Below are 16,123 nucleotides of genomic sequence, written 5' to 3'. Positions count from 1 at the left end.
AGAAATAAGTCACAGAATGTCTTTGTATCACAGAATGATCTTGGGGCAGACCCTCGTATTGAGGGTGACAGGTGTTTCAATGAATATTCCGGATCCCGAACTAATCCTGAAGGGTGGAAGATGACTGTGTGTGGATTGTACACCAGCCACCACACAGGTTTGACAGAGCGAGGTCTTGGTCCAGTGGCAAGGGTTAACCAGGACCATTGGAGACCTGCTCTGCTGCACCGATAAATCCCTCCATGACCCTCGCCCCTCCCTATCTCTGTAACCTCCTCCAGCCCGACACCCCATCGTAGCTCTGTAACCTCCTCCAGCTCCTACACCCCTCCCTAGCTCTGTAATGTCCTCCAGCCCCTACATCCTCCCTATCTCTGTAACCTCCTCCAGCCCCTACACCCCTCCCTATCTCTGTAATGTCCTCCAGCCCCTACATCCCTCCCTATCACTGTAAACTACTCCAGCCCCTACACCCCTCCCTATCTCTGTAACCCCTCCAGCCCCTACACCACTCCATATCTCTGTAACCCCCTCCAGCCCTGCACACTACCTATCTCTGTAACCTCCTCCAACCCCTACACACCTCCCTATCACAGTAACCGCCTCCAGCTCCTACACCTCTCCGTATCTCAGTAACCTCCTCAAGCCCTACATCCCTCCCTATCTCTGTAACCTCCTCCAGCCCCTACTTTTATACTCATAATAAAGCAATGTAACTGAGTACTGTGGACATGACTAAGTGTGACCTTAGCTCCTTTATTCAAACTCCAGAGTGCCGGTACAGCATGGGAGGCCTGCTTATTTACAGTGCTCCCAAGGGATGCTTACATCACTCCCTCCCAATATCAATAGTACACTATTTACAGGGTGAGTCGATCTGGGGCATTTCACTCCCTTGTCAATCGTCTCAGTACAAATGCAGGTGTGGGTGAGTTTGTTGGTTCTTCACTGGGCTGCTAGGCAGCTGGCCTTGCCGGGCTGCTGGTAATGGTGAATTCAGCTTCGTGGTCGACCGTGATGTCGGTTACTACTTGTGTGTGTTGGTGGGTCGAAGTTGGTGGTGTCCTCTTCGGGTTGCTCGTGGCTGTTTGTGAATCACAGTTTGGTTTGGTCAAAATGCTTTCTGCAAGTTAGTCCATTAGCAAGTTTGACCTGAAACACCCTATTCCCTTCTTTGGCTATCACCGTGCTAGTGAGACATTTGGGACCATGTCCATAGTTGAGTACAAATACAGGGACATTGACTTCAATATCGCGTGAAAAGTTTGCGCGATCATGGTACATGCTTTGTTGATGCTGCCTGCCCTCAACGTGATCATGAAGATCAGGGTGAACAAGAGAGAGTCTTGTTTTGAGTGCCCTTTTCATGAACAGTTCGACTGGGGGAACCCCAGTGAGCGACTGGGGTCTGGTGAGGTAGCTGAGCAGGACTCGGGACAGGCAGTCTGCAGGGAGCCTTCCGACACACGTTTCAAACTTTGCTTGATGATTTGGACGATTCTGCCTGGCCATTGGATGCGGGCTTGAATGGCACAGATGTGACATGCTTGATCCTATTGTGGGTCATGAATTCTTGAATTCAGCACTGGTGAAGCATCGCCCATTGTCACTGACAAGGACAATGCATGGCGAACATGGCCTGTAGGCTTTCGATGGTGGCAGTAGACGTGCTTACAGACATTATTACACACTCAATCCATTTCGATTAAGCATCCACAACAACCAAAAACATTTTGCCTCGAAATGGGCCCGCAAAGTCAACATGGATTCTCGAGCATGGTTTGGAGGGCCATGACCACAAACTTAACGGTGCCTCCCTGGGTGCATTGCCCAGTTGAGAGCAAGTGTTGCATTGGCGCATGCATGACTCCAAATCTGAGTCGATGCCGGGCCACCACACCATGGGATCTGGATATAGCTTTTATCATTACTATGCCTGGGTGCATACTGTGTAGGTCACGTATGAACGTTTCCCCGCCTTTCTTGGGCGAAACCACACGATTTCCCCACAAAGGACAGTCCACCTGTGTGGACATTTCAGCTTTGCGCCGCTGGAACGGCTTGATCTCTTCATGCATCTCTCCGCTGGGACGCTGGAGCACAGTTTTTTACAAGGGACAATAAAGGATTCTGGTTGGTCCAGGTCCTGATCTGGCGGGCCATAATGGGTGATTTTTCATTTTCAAATGCATCCATCACCAAGAGCAAGTCTGCAGGCTGTGCCATTTCCACCCCGGTGGTGGGCAATAGTAGTCAACTGAGAGCATCAGCGCAGTTCTCTGTGCCTGGTCTGTGGCGGATTACATAATTATATGCAGACAGCATAAGCGCCCATCTTTCGATGCGAGCAGAGGCATTGGTATTAATCCCTTTGCTCTCTGAGAATAGGGATATGGTCGGTTTCTAACTCAAACTTAAGATCGAACAGACACCGGTGCATTTTTTGCACCCCATAAACGAATGCCAGAACTTTTTTTCAATCATGCTGTAGGCCCTTTCGGCCTTGGACAAACTATTGGATGCATAGGTGACTGGTTGCAATGTTCCCGATTCAGTTGCTTATTGCACACACCCGACCCTATATGATGACACATCACAACGTAGCACTAAACGTTTACATGGGTTAGAAACATAGAAACATAGAAAATAGGTGTAGGAGTAGGCCATTCGGCCATTCGAGCCTGCACCACCATTCAATAAGATCATGGTTGATCAGTACCCCTTTCCTGCTTTCTCTCCATACCCCTTGATCCCCTTAGCCGTAGGGGCCATAGCTAACCCTCTCTTGAATATATCCAATGAATTGACATCAACAACTCTCTGCGCTGCGAATTCCACAGGTTAACAACTGTCTGAGTGAAAAAGTTTCTCCTCATCTCAGTCCTAAATGGCCTACCCCTTATCCTGAGACTGTATTCCCTGGTTCTGGACTTCCCCAACATTGGGAACATTCTTCCCGCATCTAACCTGTCCAGTCCCATCAGAATCTTACATGTTTCTATGAGATCCCCTCTCATCCTTCTAAACTCCAGTGTATAAAGGCTCAGTTGATCCAGTCTCTCCTCATATGTTAGTCCAGCCATTCCTGGAATATTCTGCCTTCGTATCTTTGCCCCCAAAGTGGATAACCTCACATTTATCCACATTTACTGCATCTGCCCTGCATTTGTCCACTCGCCTGACCTGTCCAAGTCACCCTGCAGCCTCTTTGCGTCCTCCTCACAGCTCACACCGGGTTTACATGGGTTATACAGAACAAGCAGTTTGTTGGAACTTAACAGATTTCTGGCTTTCTCAAAAGCAGCCTGATGCCGTCTGCCGTCTGCTGTGATTTTTCTCCCTATGAACTCGACCTCTGGCGCCAGGTAAACACTCTTCGAGCATTTCAACCTGAGTCCCACGCGATCTAGCCAACTTAGAACCACTTCCAGGTTCTTCAAGTGTTCGATGGTGTCCCGACCTGTGAACAGTATGTCGTCCTGAAAAACCACAGTGCGCGGAACTGACTTTAACAGACTCTCCATGTTCCTTTGAAAAATTGCCGTGGCCGATCGAATCCCAAATGGGCATCTGTTGTAGATGAACAGACCTTTGTGCGTGTTGATGCAGGTGAGCCCTTTCGAAGATTCCGCCAGCTCCTGCATCATGTAGGCCGAAGTCAGGTCTAACTTGGTGAACGTCTTTCCTCCAGCCAGGGCCGCAAATAGGTCCTCTACCTCGTGTTGGGGGTACTGGTCCTGTAGCGAAAAATGGTTAATCATTAATTTATAATTCCCACAAATTCTGACCGTGCCATCGCCTTTGAGAACCGGAACAATTGGACTGGCCCATTCATTGACCTCCACCGGTGCGATGATGCTGTCTCGCTGCAGCTTGTCCAGCTCAATTTCCACTTTCTCTCGCATCATATATGGCACTGCCCGTGCCTTGTGGTGGATGGGTCGTGTACTGGGAACCGAGTGGATCTGCACCATCGCCTCCGAGAAAATTCTGCTGCTTGGCTCAAACAACGACAGGAACTTGCTCAGCACCTGGGCACATGAGGCATTGTCGACGGATGAGAGCCCTCGGATGTCGTCCCAGTTCCAATGGAATTTTCCCAGCCAGCTTCTTCCGAACAGTGTGGGGACATCTCCTGGTACAATCCATAGTGGGAGTTCGTGCACTGTTCCATCATAGGAGACTTTTAATACTGTGCTGCCAATTACAGGGATCAGCTCTTTAGTGTAAGTTCTTAGCTTGGTATGAATGGGGCTACGCTGGGGCCTGTGTGCCTTGTTGCACCACAGCCTGTCGAAGGCGTTTTTGCTCATGATAGACTGACTCACACCCGTGTCCAGTTCCATGGATACTGGAATTCTGTCCAGTTCGAATTTTAGCATGATCGGTGGACATTTCGTGGTGAAGGTGTGTACCCCATACACTTCTGCCTCCTTGGTTCGAGTCTCGAGTTCAGCCTGATCCGCTGTGGATCCATCCTCCTCTGCAACGTGGTGGTTTGCAGGGGTTGTACATTCGCTGGAGGTGTCTCATTGTTCCACAGCCTTTGCACATATAGTGTTTGAAGCGGCATTAATGGGCTCGATGATCACCTCCGCAGCGCCAACAAGGTGTTAACTGCCTCGCATTAACGTTTGATGGCAGACTCTGGGTCATCTGAGGTCGTGCAGCTGCAGGCGTGTACTTTCTGCCAGATGCATTTCCTGCCTGAAACCAATGTTACTTTGTGTACAGTACTTGCCGAAACCTCTTTATGCTGCAAAATTTGTTTGGTGTTATCGCTGGTGGACATAAATGCCTGGGCTATCATTATGTCTTTCCTCAGGTTCGTGTTTCAACAGTCAATAGTTTGCGAAGGATAACCTCATGGCCAATGCCAAGCACAAAAAAGTCTTTTAGCATTGGCTCAAAGAATCCATCGAATTCGCAATGTCCTGCAAGGTGCCTTAGTTCAGCGATGTAGCTCACCACTTCCTGGCCTTCAGACCGCTGAAACATGTAGAATCGATACCTTGTCATCAGAAAGCTTTCCTTCGGATTTTGGTGCTCCCAGACCAGTGCACACAGTTCTTCATAGGATTTGGTTGTTGGCTTCACAGGAGCGAGAAGATTCTTCATGAGGCCATAGGTTGTTGCCCCGCAGACGGTGAGGAGGATTGCACTTCGCTTGGCAGCATTCTCATCCCCTTCCAGCTCGTTGGTTACGAAGTATTGGTCGAGTCGCTCCATGAAGGCCTCCCAATCGTCCCCTTCTGAGAATTTCTCCAGGATACCAACAGTTCTCTACATTTTCGCGTGGTTGTTCGTTATCTCATCACCAATTGTTATGCTTATAATAAAGTAATGCAACTGGGTACTGTAGCCAATGAGTAAGTGTAACCTTAGCTCCTTTATTCAGACTCTAGAATGCTGGTACAGCGTGGTAGGCCTGCTTATATCCAGTGCTCCCAAGGGATGCTGGGATCCCTTGGGACTCCAATAGGTAAGCCCTCTGGTGGCGGTATTATACATGTTGCCTGGGGTTACATACATGACAGGTGGGCAAGGCAGCAGCGTGTTCTGCAACCAATTGCGGTGCTTGAGGTTTGGATCCTGAGTCGGTCTGTCAGGTGAGTCAGTGTGAACCCCTCTTAAAGAACTTATCTTTTAACAGTTAAATTCAGGTTTCTTTAGTCAACAAAACAGTTTAATATTTGTCAGTATTTTGTTTCCCTGGAGTTCCTATTATGAGTTCCAGACACTTCAGTGCCAAGTGGAACAGAGATTGAAAAGATCATTCATTTCCCTCTTACCATGTCACTGTTAGTTAAAGGTACAGAGATTGATTTCCCCTCATTATACTTTTGCGGTAGTTAAAGTAACATCCTTCCTATTGGTAGTGAGTCACATTTTGTGCTGGAGGAGATGGCTGGTGGTATCAGCCTTTAAAATACTCCTCCACTTGTTGAAATCCCTCAAAAGTATCAACCCTGCCTATCTCTGTAACTGCCTCCAGCCCAACAAACCTCTTAATAGTTTGGGTTTGTTTTCTTTGGAACAGAGGAGGTTGAGGAGAGACCTTATTGAGGTATATAAAATTATGAGGGGCCTAGATAGAGTGCATAGGAAGGACCTATTTCCGTTTGCAGAGGGGTCACCAACCAGGGGGCATAGATTTAAATTAATTGGTAGGGGGTTTAGAGGGGATTTGAGGGGAAATTTCTTCAACCAGAGGCTAGTGGGGGTCTGGAACTCAGTGCCTGAAAGGTTGGTAGAGGCAGAAACCCTCACCACATTTAAAAAGTACTTGAATGTGTATTTGAAGTAATGTAACCTACAAGGCTACGAACTAAGAGCTGGAAAGTGGGATGAGGCTGGATAGCTCTCTGTCGGCCTGCGCAGACACGATGGGCCTAAATGGCCTCCTTCCGTGCTATAAATTTCTATGCTTCTATGAGAAACAATTTACAGTGTCGGGGGTCGATAACCAGGTGTTTAAAGGTCATTCATTTCCATCTCTCCATGTTGCTGTTAGTTAAAAGTGCAGAGATTGATTTACCCTCATTATGCATCTTTAGTCCTTAAACAAAAAGCTTTCCTGTTAGCAGTGAGTCATATTCTGCACTGGGAGAGACAGCTGATGGCTTCAACCTTTAAAATACTCCTCTTATCCAAATCCCACCAAGGCCTCGTCCCACCCTATCTCTGTAACCTCCTCCAGCCCACCAGCTCTCTTAATAAGGAGAAACAATTTTCAGTGTCAGAAGGCTCGGTAACCAGAGGGCACCAATTTAAGGTGATTGGCAAATGAACCAGATGCGACACGAGGGGAAAAAATTAAGCAGCCAGATGTTATGGCCTGGAACGCACTGCCTGTAAGGGTGATGGAAGCATATTCACATGTTACTTTCAAAAGAGATAATTATTTGAGTTGGAAAGATTTTCAGGGTTATGAGGCAAGAGCAGCGGAGTGGCTTGCATCATCGGGTCTTGAGAAGTAGCGGCAGGGATAGTGGGTGCACTGGTTGTAATATACCAAAATTTCCTGGATTCTGGGTAGGTCCCAGCAGATTGGAAAACTGCAAATGTAACACCCCTATTTAAAAAAGGAGGCAGACAAAAAGCGGGAAACTAGTTAACCTAACATCTGTGGTTGGGAAAATGTTGGAGTCCATTATTAAAGCAGTAGCAGGGCATTGGGAAAATCAAAATTCGGTCAAGCAGAGTCAGCATAGATTTATGAAGGGGAAGACATGTTTGACAAATTTGCTGGAATTCTTTGAGGATGTAACGAACAGGGTGGATAAAGGGGAACCAGTGGATCAGGTGAATTTGGACTTCCGGAAGGCATTTGACAAGGTGCTACATTAAAGGTTCATAAGATAAATGTTCACAGGGTTGGAGGTAATATATCAGCATTGAAAGAGGATTGGCTGACAAACAGAGAACAGAGAACAGAGAGTCGGGATAAATGGGTCATTCTCTGGTTGGCAATCAGTAACTAGTGGGGTGCCACAGGGATCAGTGCTGGGGCCTCAACTATTTACAATTTATATTAATAACTTAGATGAAGGGACCGAGTGTATCGCGGCCAAATTTGCTGATGATACAAAGATGGGTGGGAAAGAAAATTGTAAGGAGGACGCAAATAATCTACAAAGGGATATAGATAGGCTCAATGAGATGGCAGAAATCTGGCAGATGGACTATAATGTGGTAAAATGTCAGGTTATCCCCTTTGGTAGGAAAAATAAAAATGTAAATTATTTATATGTGACAATTACAAAATGCTGTAGTACAGAAGGATCTGGGGGTTCTTGTACATGAAACTCAAAAAGTTAGTATACAGTTACAGCAAGCAACCAGGAAGGCAAATGGAATGCTGGCCTTTATTATAAGGGGGATGGTGTATAAAAGTAGGGAAGTCCTGATACAACAGTACAGGGCGTTGGTAAGACCACACCTGGAGTACTGCATAGTTTTGGTCTGGACTTGTCTCCATTCCCATGCCGAGGGTATTGCTACACCAGACGGGAGGGGCAACATTTGGGGACACTGATTTCCCGCCAATTCCCATTCCCCTTCTTTCTGGTGGATAATGGAGGGGCCACTGTGCAATGTGCAAGTCAGTAAGAATTGTCAGCAAGCTCCTTCTAATTGGAGATTTTATTCAGTAGAAATTTGCACACACTATTGTAGATTTTGAACCAAAGATCAATTTAGAATTAAAGCAAAAGTTCATAATTTTATTCCAAATTGAATTTCTGTTGTGAGTGCTGAATTAAGGGGAAAGATAACACACAGCGTTTCTTAAATGGACACTGCAGCACCAAGAACACAATAAGCAATATATACAGAATATTAAAATCCAGCCCAGTTATAGCGTTTTTAACATCAGCAGAAACAAACTCCAACTGTCAGAATGAACATGGTTCAGTCGGGATGTGAATAACAGCAGCAATAACAGCACATTCCAACCCCTGCAGTCATTTGTGAACTCGTTGGTGTTTCAGCAGGTGGGATGACCGAGTGAATCCCTTCCCACACTTAGAGCAGGTGAATGGCCTCTCCCCAGTGTGAACTCGCTGGTATATCAGCAGGGTGGATGACAGAGTGAATCCCTTCCCACACTGAGAGCAGGTGAATGGCCTCTCCCCAGTGTGAACTCGCTGGTATATCAGCAGGGTGCATGACAGAGTGAACCCTTTCCCACACTCAGAGCAGGTGAACGACCTCTCTCCAGTGTGAACTCGCTGGTGTCTCAGCAGGGTGGATGATGTAATGAATCCGTTCCCACACTCAGAGCAGGTGAACGGCCTCTCCCCAGTGTGAACCCGCTGGTGTTTCAGCAGGTTGGATGACTGACTGAATCCCTTCCCACAGTAAGAGCAGGTGAACGACCTCTCCCCGGTGTGAATTCGCTGGTGTATCAGCAGGTTGGATGACTGAGTGAATCCGTTCCCACACTCAGAGCAGGTGAACGGCCTCTCCCCAGTGTGAACCCGCTGGTGTATCAGCAGGTTGGATGACTGACTGAATCCCTTCCCACAGTAAGAGCAGGTGAACGACCTCTCCCCGGTGTGAATTCGCTGGTGTATCAGCAGGTTGGATGACTGAGTGAATCCGTTCCCACACTCAGAGCAGGTGAACGGCCTCTCCCCAGTGTGAATTCGCTGGTGTTTCAGCAGGTTGGATGAATGAGTGTATACTTTCCCACACTCAGAGCAGCGGAACGGCCTCTCCCCAGTGTGAACTCGCTGGTGAGCTATAAGGTTGGATGATTTAGTGAATCCCTTCCCACAAACTGGGCAGCTGAACGGCCTCTCCCCAGTGTGAACTCGCTGGTGTGTCAGCAGGTTGGATGATGCTATGAATCTTTTCCCACACTAGGTGAAAGGCCTCTCCCCAGTGTGAACTCGCTGGTGTGTCAGCAGGGTGGATGAATGAGTGAATCCCTTCCCACACTCAGAGCAGGTGAACGGCCTCTCCCCAGTGTGACTGCGTCGATGAATTTCCAGCTCAGATGGTTTTCTGAATCCCTTCCCACAGTCACATTTCCACGGTTTCTCCGTGGTGCGGGTATCCTTGTGACTCTCCATGGTTGGACGATCAGTTGAAGCCTCGCCCACACACACAACACATTTACAGTTTCTCCCCACTGTGAATGGTGCGATGTTTTTTCAGGCTGTGTAACTGGTTAAAGCTCTTTCCACAGTCAGTGCACTGGAACACTCTCACTCGGGTGTGTGTGTCTCGGTGCCTTTCCAGTCACACTGATGTTTGAAATCTTTTCCCGCAGACAGAACAGACAAACATTTCTCCTTCCACTTTCAAAGGCCGATGAGATTCACGTCCTGATGAATGGATTGACTCCGTCAGATCTTGACGTGTTGTTTGTTTTGTGTTTCCTGTCTGAAAATCTCCCCTTCTAATACGCTGTAAAAAGAGATAACAAAACTCATCACTGTCAGTACAAGACAGAAATTGAGGATAGACACATCTAGTTTCCATGGAACATTCTTTCCTCTCTTGTTCTTCCAAAGCTGTAAATCCCTGTCCCACACATTGTCCCTCCTGCTGTGCTGAAATCCAAATCAACACACATTTCTAGACTGTTTCTCCTCCACTCCCAGTTTTTACCAGCAATTCTGGCCGGGTTCAGTTCTACACTCACTGGTTCTCCTCCCCTGAAGGTACTGACTCTGGCTAGGGGTCAGTTCTGCACTCACTGGTTCCCCTCCCCTGAAGGTGCTGACTCTGGCTGGGGTCAGTTCTGCACTCACTGGTTCCTCTCCCCTGAAGGTGCTGACTCTGGCTGGGGTCAGTTCTACACTCACTGGTTCCCCTCCCCTGAAGGTGCTGAATCTGGCTGGGGTCAATTCTACACTCACTGGTTCCCCTCCCTTTCCTCCCCTGGAGGGTTTTTTTTCTCGTTAAGTTAGTACTTAGTCTTTAAATAAAGTTGTTGGGTGTGTTTTTCTTAAGGTTTAGAGTTTAATTCTACTTGATAGTTCCGAGTGTAACTAGAGGGATGGCAGGATAGCTCAGTCCCATGGTTTGCGCATCCTGTGGCAAATCCTGGATGCTTTGTGCAGTCGGGACGACCACGTGTGCAGGAGATGTCTTCAGCTGCACCAACTCGAGCTGTGTATTTTGGAGCTTGAGCAGCGTCTGGAATCACTGCAGTGCGTCCGTGAGACTGAGAGCTTGTGGATAGCACGTTTCTAGAGGTGGTTACCCCGCAGCTTTAGAGTGTGCAGGCAGAGAGGGAGTGGGTGACCACCGGACAGAAGGGATGATGGCAATCTCATTTCATTCTTTTAAAAGGGATGTGCTGCCAGTCCTGGATCATCCTGCATCTGTGTAAAAGGGATTTGCTTGCAGTCCCGGATCATTCTGTGTCTGTTTAAAAGGGATGGTTGTCAGTTCCGGTTCATAATCTGTCCCTTTAAGACGAATTTTCGAATAATCACGGATCATCCTGTATATTTTTAAAAATAGAGGAATTTCAGCTGTGATGACCGAATTATTAAACTGTTGTGTTCCAAGTTACATTGGGGTTGGCTGCGCTCGTGTAACCCAGAGCGCAGCGCATCTGTTCATATACTCGAAATATGCTCAACTTTTACTAAATGCACTCTTTGACAAAGCTGTTGTCCAGAATTTGCTCCCAATATTCACAGCAAATTTGCGCTGCTGGCAGCAGCCGCGTGGCCTAATAAATAAGGCGTCTGACGTCGTTTCTATCTGCGACGTTATCAGAACATTGTAGGGTTGAGTCCTGCTGCGGCCAGTTAAATCGCTGCGGGAAATTTTATATTCCCTGTTGTGAATCTGACTCCAACCCAAACATGTCGCACAGTCACTCACCGGAAGCAAAATTTGCTTCACGACGCTGATGGCATATTTTCAAAATTGTCGATCTGCTTGCTCGGGCGGGACAAGTGGCGAAGAGAACATTCTTGCAGGTTATTTCTGTTTGGGTGCCAAAGGCAGGAGATTGAATGGCCGACTTTGATCCGAATGGGAGACGAGGTGGCCGAGAGGTTAGGCCGATGGACTGCTAATACATTGCGCTTTGCACGGGTGGTTTCGAATTAAATCCTCGTCGGTATTGTGTTACAGATTTTGCGCTTCTGGCTGTTTTGTCAATTACAACTCATTGCAAATTCAGATTTATGATCAAGGTTGCTGCACGTTGGTCATGTCCTGTCTCAAACTAATAACATATTCATCAAAGGGAAAACATGATAAGGGCTATGGAGAGGGGGACTAATTAGATAGCACTCTCAGAGACATAACAATGGCACGATGGGCCGAATTGCTTTCTCACTACCATTAGAATCTGAGAGCCACGCTGCCCACTGTCGGCGGATCGTTGGTCTAGGGGTATGATTCTCCCTATGGGATCTTCACAGCTGAAATGCGAGAGGTCTTGGGTTAAAATCCCAGACGAGCCCCGCCATCTTTTAATCAAAGATCCGCTTCTCACAGCCGGTCGACATGCGAGAAAACAGACATATTTCAAATTAAATCTTGTGATTTCACATCTTCTTCCCACAGCGTCCAAATCCCAGACTTTCACGGAACAAAGTGAAATTCACCCTACTGAGTAAAGGTAAAGTTCTCAGATGTACTCGGCTCCGTACCTCATTGGACAACCATAAATCCGTGTTCAATTCCAGCTAAAATTGATCAGTATGTCTTCCTTGCTGCACGCATGAGCCCACTTCCGTTGGGATAAATATACATTCAGCATCAATCTGTACGTCAACGTGAAACACACTCTGCCCTGAATATGATTGTGTCAATCTTTCTCGAGCGCAGAAAATATGTGAGAAACTGGTTTTTGAATTAATCCCTTGGTTCCCGAATTCAAACTGTACAGGAAATCAATCCGTGGTGGCCAAGCTACCTGGTCTGATTAAAAGATTTTTGCAAACTATCTTTCGATTAGGCATTTTATAGTCTTCAGGCCTCAGCAGTACGTTCAACAACTCGGATCATAAGCACCGCTCCTATTGTCTGGGGCAGCAGATGATATGGTTCTGCTGTTTCCACTAACAACTCCTTTGGACCATCCTTTGTTACTTTATTGCTCGATTACCAACCACTTTGCCTTTTCCCATTGTGCCATTTATTATTTAATCACTCCACTGTATTACAGACCTTCCCTTTTGTCCTTTCTCGCTGCCTATTTTTTCCAGGCGCTGCTGTTGTTGAAATAATCTGTAATTTTTAACTTTCTCTTTAAAGATCGGAATGCTCATCCAACTGAACTTCAAACCGGCTTATTCAGCCATGGAATCTGCACGACATGATGAGTTTTACATAATTTTCTGTTGTTATTCATTCTGTTTCCATATCCCTTTTAAGGCTCTCTGCTGCCTGTCCGGGATCATTCTCTGTCTGTTTAAAATGATGTGCTGTCAGTCCCGGATTTCAAATGTCAAATTGGAAAAGATGCCTTTGGAGGATGCAGCAATTTTAGTTTGTTTGTGAGTTTGTGTATAAGGGCGATAGCGAGTGCAAACGTGATGTGCGTTCTGACTGTGCATTTCATGTCATGTGTGAAAAATGGCATTATATGCAACTTGATGCCATGCGGATTTGATTGAACACTCCTTCGAGGACTGTCTGATAGTAGAAGAATCTGCTGTGGGATTGTGCTATTCCACATCAGAAAGAAGGTGAAATATACAAGTTAGAAACGTTTCCACTTTGATCGCAGAGAGGATCGCCGAAATTATAGCCCACACAAGGTCCATCCCAAGTTTCAGCACTTACCATGCACTTCGCTGGACCGATGTAAGGCCCAAAACGGTGCTGACAAATAGTTGTTTTTTCTGGATCTAAGAGAAGGAAAATGGGTATCTCGGACGCCATTTTGACTTCAATGGAAAGGTAGAGGATTAGTTGTGATTCAACTAGAGTTGTACTCAGAATATTGAGTTAGGGAATATAAAATAGGTATTATTACGTTATTTTTATTAAATAGGTTTTATATAGTATAATTTACTGAGAGCTGTAAGTTTTTATATAGTTATCATTACGTTTGGTTTTATATAATTACGTTTTATACAATAGAATTTAATGAGGATGAGAGCTGTAATTTTTCATATCGGTATTATTACATTGTTTTTAGTGAATAGATTTACAGAGGTGTTTAGTGAATAGCTTTTATATAATAGAATTTATTAGAAGGTTTTACTAAAGTACTCGTACATTAATAGGATGCTCAGATATGGAATAACATCTGTATAGTTAATAACTAAGAGAGAAGATACACACAATTTATTGAATTAAAGATTTTTTTTTAAATTAACAAAGCGCAAATAAAAATTTAAAAACTAGCCCTCCATATTCCCCACCCCCTGCCCTCGGCATCAACCCACCCTTCCCTTAAATACAAAATGTTAACAATTAACAAGTAACAATTAACCAATACCAACAAACAAAACCCACAAAACAGGAACAAGAGCAAGTGAACAAGTGAACAAACTGTGAAGAAACGCCCCCTCCCTACCTGCGGTCACGTTTCCCTCCAGGTCAGCCCCACCCCCTGGTCGCACCCCACCCATCCGTTATGGTCTATGCAGACTGACAGCAAGAAGTCGTGCAGAGTGGGACAGCAAGACTTCCTGCTGTGCTGGAGGTGATGGAGAGGAAGCGGAAGCCTGAGGCTCTACTTCCGAGTCAGGAGCAACTGTGCCCTCCATACTCGCTTGCGTGCTCGGTGTCTTGCTGCAAGCAGACATGACACCTTGGGGTGCAGCGTCGTGTCCAGCCAGCAACGCATGCCATAGGACATTGGTTGCGGCTGTCAGCTGCTGAACAGTCTCCAAGATCTCCCTTGCAGTCTGTGACTGCTCAGAAGATCAGTTCGAGAAGTTCTCGCAGAACTCACTCCAGTTTGCTGGGAACTGGCTACAGTTTTCAGGGAACTGGATTCAGTTCGCAGAGAATCCCGCAAACCTCTGGATAAGGTCACAACCTATCGCGACCGTCTCCTTGCACAGGAAAACCAAGCTCTCTGTCTGGCCCTCCATGGTAGGCGATTGCTTGCCACGCTGAGCGGACCTCCGTGGGGTCGACGTTTGCAATATAACGCACCTTGTCATCACTACCTGCACACTGCTTGGTCCCAGTGCTTCTTCCATCTCTACCGAGATGGCTGCAGGTTGTTCCTCCGCCACTAAAAAAAATCTTCTTCTTCCATCTCCTCCTACTCCTGCTCCTGCTGATGCACAGCAGCAGGAGTCTGCAGTGGCTCTCTTCTTCTTCATCCTCCTGTGATGTTTGAGACGGTTCAGTGGTAGTGGACTCCAGTGGTAGTGAATGGTAAGGGTACCACTGTTACTGTATCAGACCGTGGGCAGGTTATCTGGGGTAATGTGTGCACTGGGAGAGGGACAGACTGTGAATGGTCACGGTAGCACCATTACTGTATCAGACCGTGGGCAGGTTATCTGGGGTAGTGTGTGCACTGGGAGAGGAACAGTATGTGAATGGTCAGGGTACCAGTATTATTGTATCAGACTGTGGGCAGGTTATCTGGTTTAGTGTGGGCACTGGGAGAGGGACAGACTGTGAATGATCAGGGTACTACTGTTACTGAATCAGACCAGGGGCGGATTATCTGGGGTATTGTCTGTGTGCACTGGGAGAGGGAGAGAGTGTGAATAGCCCGGAGTCCCCCGTGTTATTGTATCAGACTGTGGGCAGGTTATCTGGCTATTGTGTGCACTGTGAGCGGGACAGATTGTGAATTGTCAGGGTACCACTGTTATTGTATCAGATTGTGGGTAGGTTATCTGGTTTAGTGTGGTCACTGGGAGAGGGACAGCGTGTGAATGGTCAGGAGTCCCAAAATTACTGTATCAGATTGTGGGCAGGTTATCTGGACAAATGGGTGCACTGGGAGAGGGACAGACTGTGAATGGTCAGGGTACCACGGTTACTGTATCAGACTGTGGGCAGGTTATCTGGGTTTCTGTTGGCACTGGGAGAGGGACAGACTGTGAATGGTCAGGGTACCACTGTTACCGTATCAGACTGTGGGCAGGTTATATGGGTTATTTTTTGTACTGGGAGAGAGACAGACTGGATGGTCAGGGTACACTGTTACTGTATCCGAACGTGAACAGGCTATCTGGGGAATAGTGTACACTGGGAGAGGGCCAGACTGTGAATGATCAGGGTATCACTGTTATTGTATCAGACTGTGTAATCTGGAGTAGTGTGTGCATTTCTAACTGTCTGGCTATAGGAAAACTGTTTTTACAACATTGAAGTTACAAAGAAGAATCAAAAATATTGTGTGTGCCAGGAATATCGACAGAGGAAAGGCTGTGAGAGTTGGATTTGTATTGTTGCGCGATGAGACAAATGATGTTGAATTATTGATCTATATTTTGAAGGGAGTTCATAAAATGAATGCGGGAAACAAACCCGCAAATAACAACATGATTTAATAACAAATCAGCTGAGATTGCGAAGTGAGGACTGAGAATGAAGTCAGGGTGATATTGTTCATCCGGAGCATAATAGAGCGGGGTATTAGATACCAGGGAAGGACACTAAAGGGTCAGTGTAAATTGGGTCCACAGATAATTGAACATGTTTCTGTGGATAAACTGAAAGG

The 16,123-nt window shown here is 46.6% G+C and overlaps 1 pseudogene; it reads right to left on the bottom strand.

Annotated features, from left to right (window-relative positions):
- Positions 1–3,712: 3,712 nt before the first annotated feature.
- LOC139273978 (zinc finger protein 256-like) lies at positions 3,713–9,725 on the bottom strand (annotated as a pseudogene).
- Between the last annotated feature and the right edge of the window lie 6,398 nt (positions 9,726–16,123).

The sequence above is a fragment of the Pristiophorus japonicus genome, chromosome 9 (genome assembly GCF_044704955.1).
Source record: "Pristiophorus japonicus isolate sPriJap1 chromosome 9, sPriJap1.hap1, whole genome shotgun sequence".
Lineage (NCBI taxonomy): Eukaryota > Metazoa > Chordata > Chondrichthyes > Pristiophoridae > Pristiophorus > Pristiophorus japonicus.
This window is presented reverse-complemented; position numbering and strand designations above follow the sequence as displayed.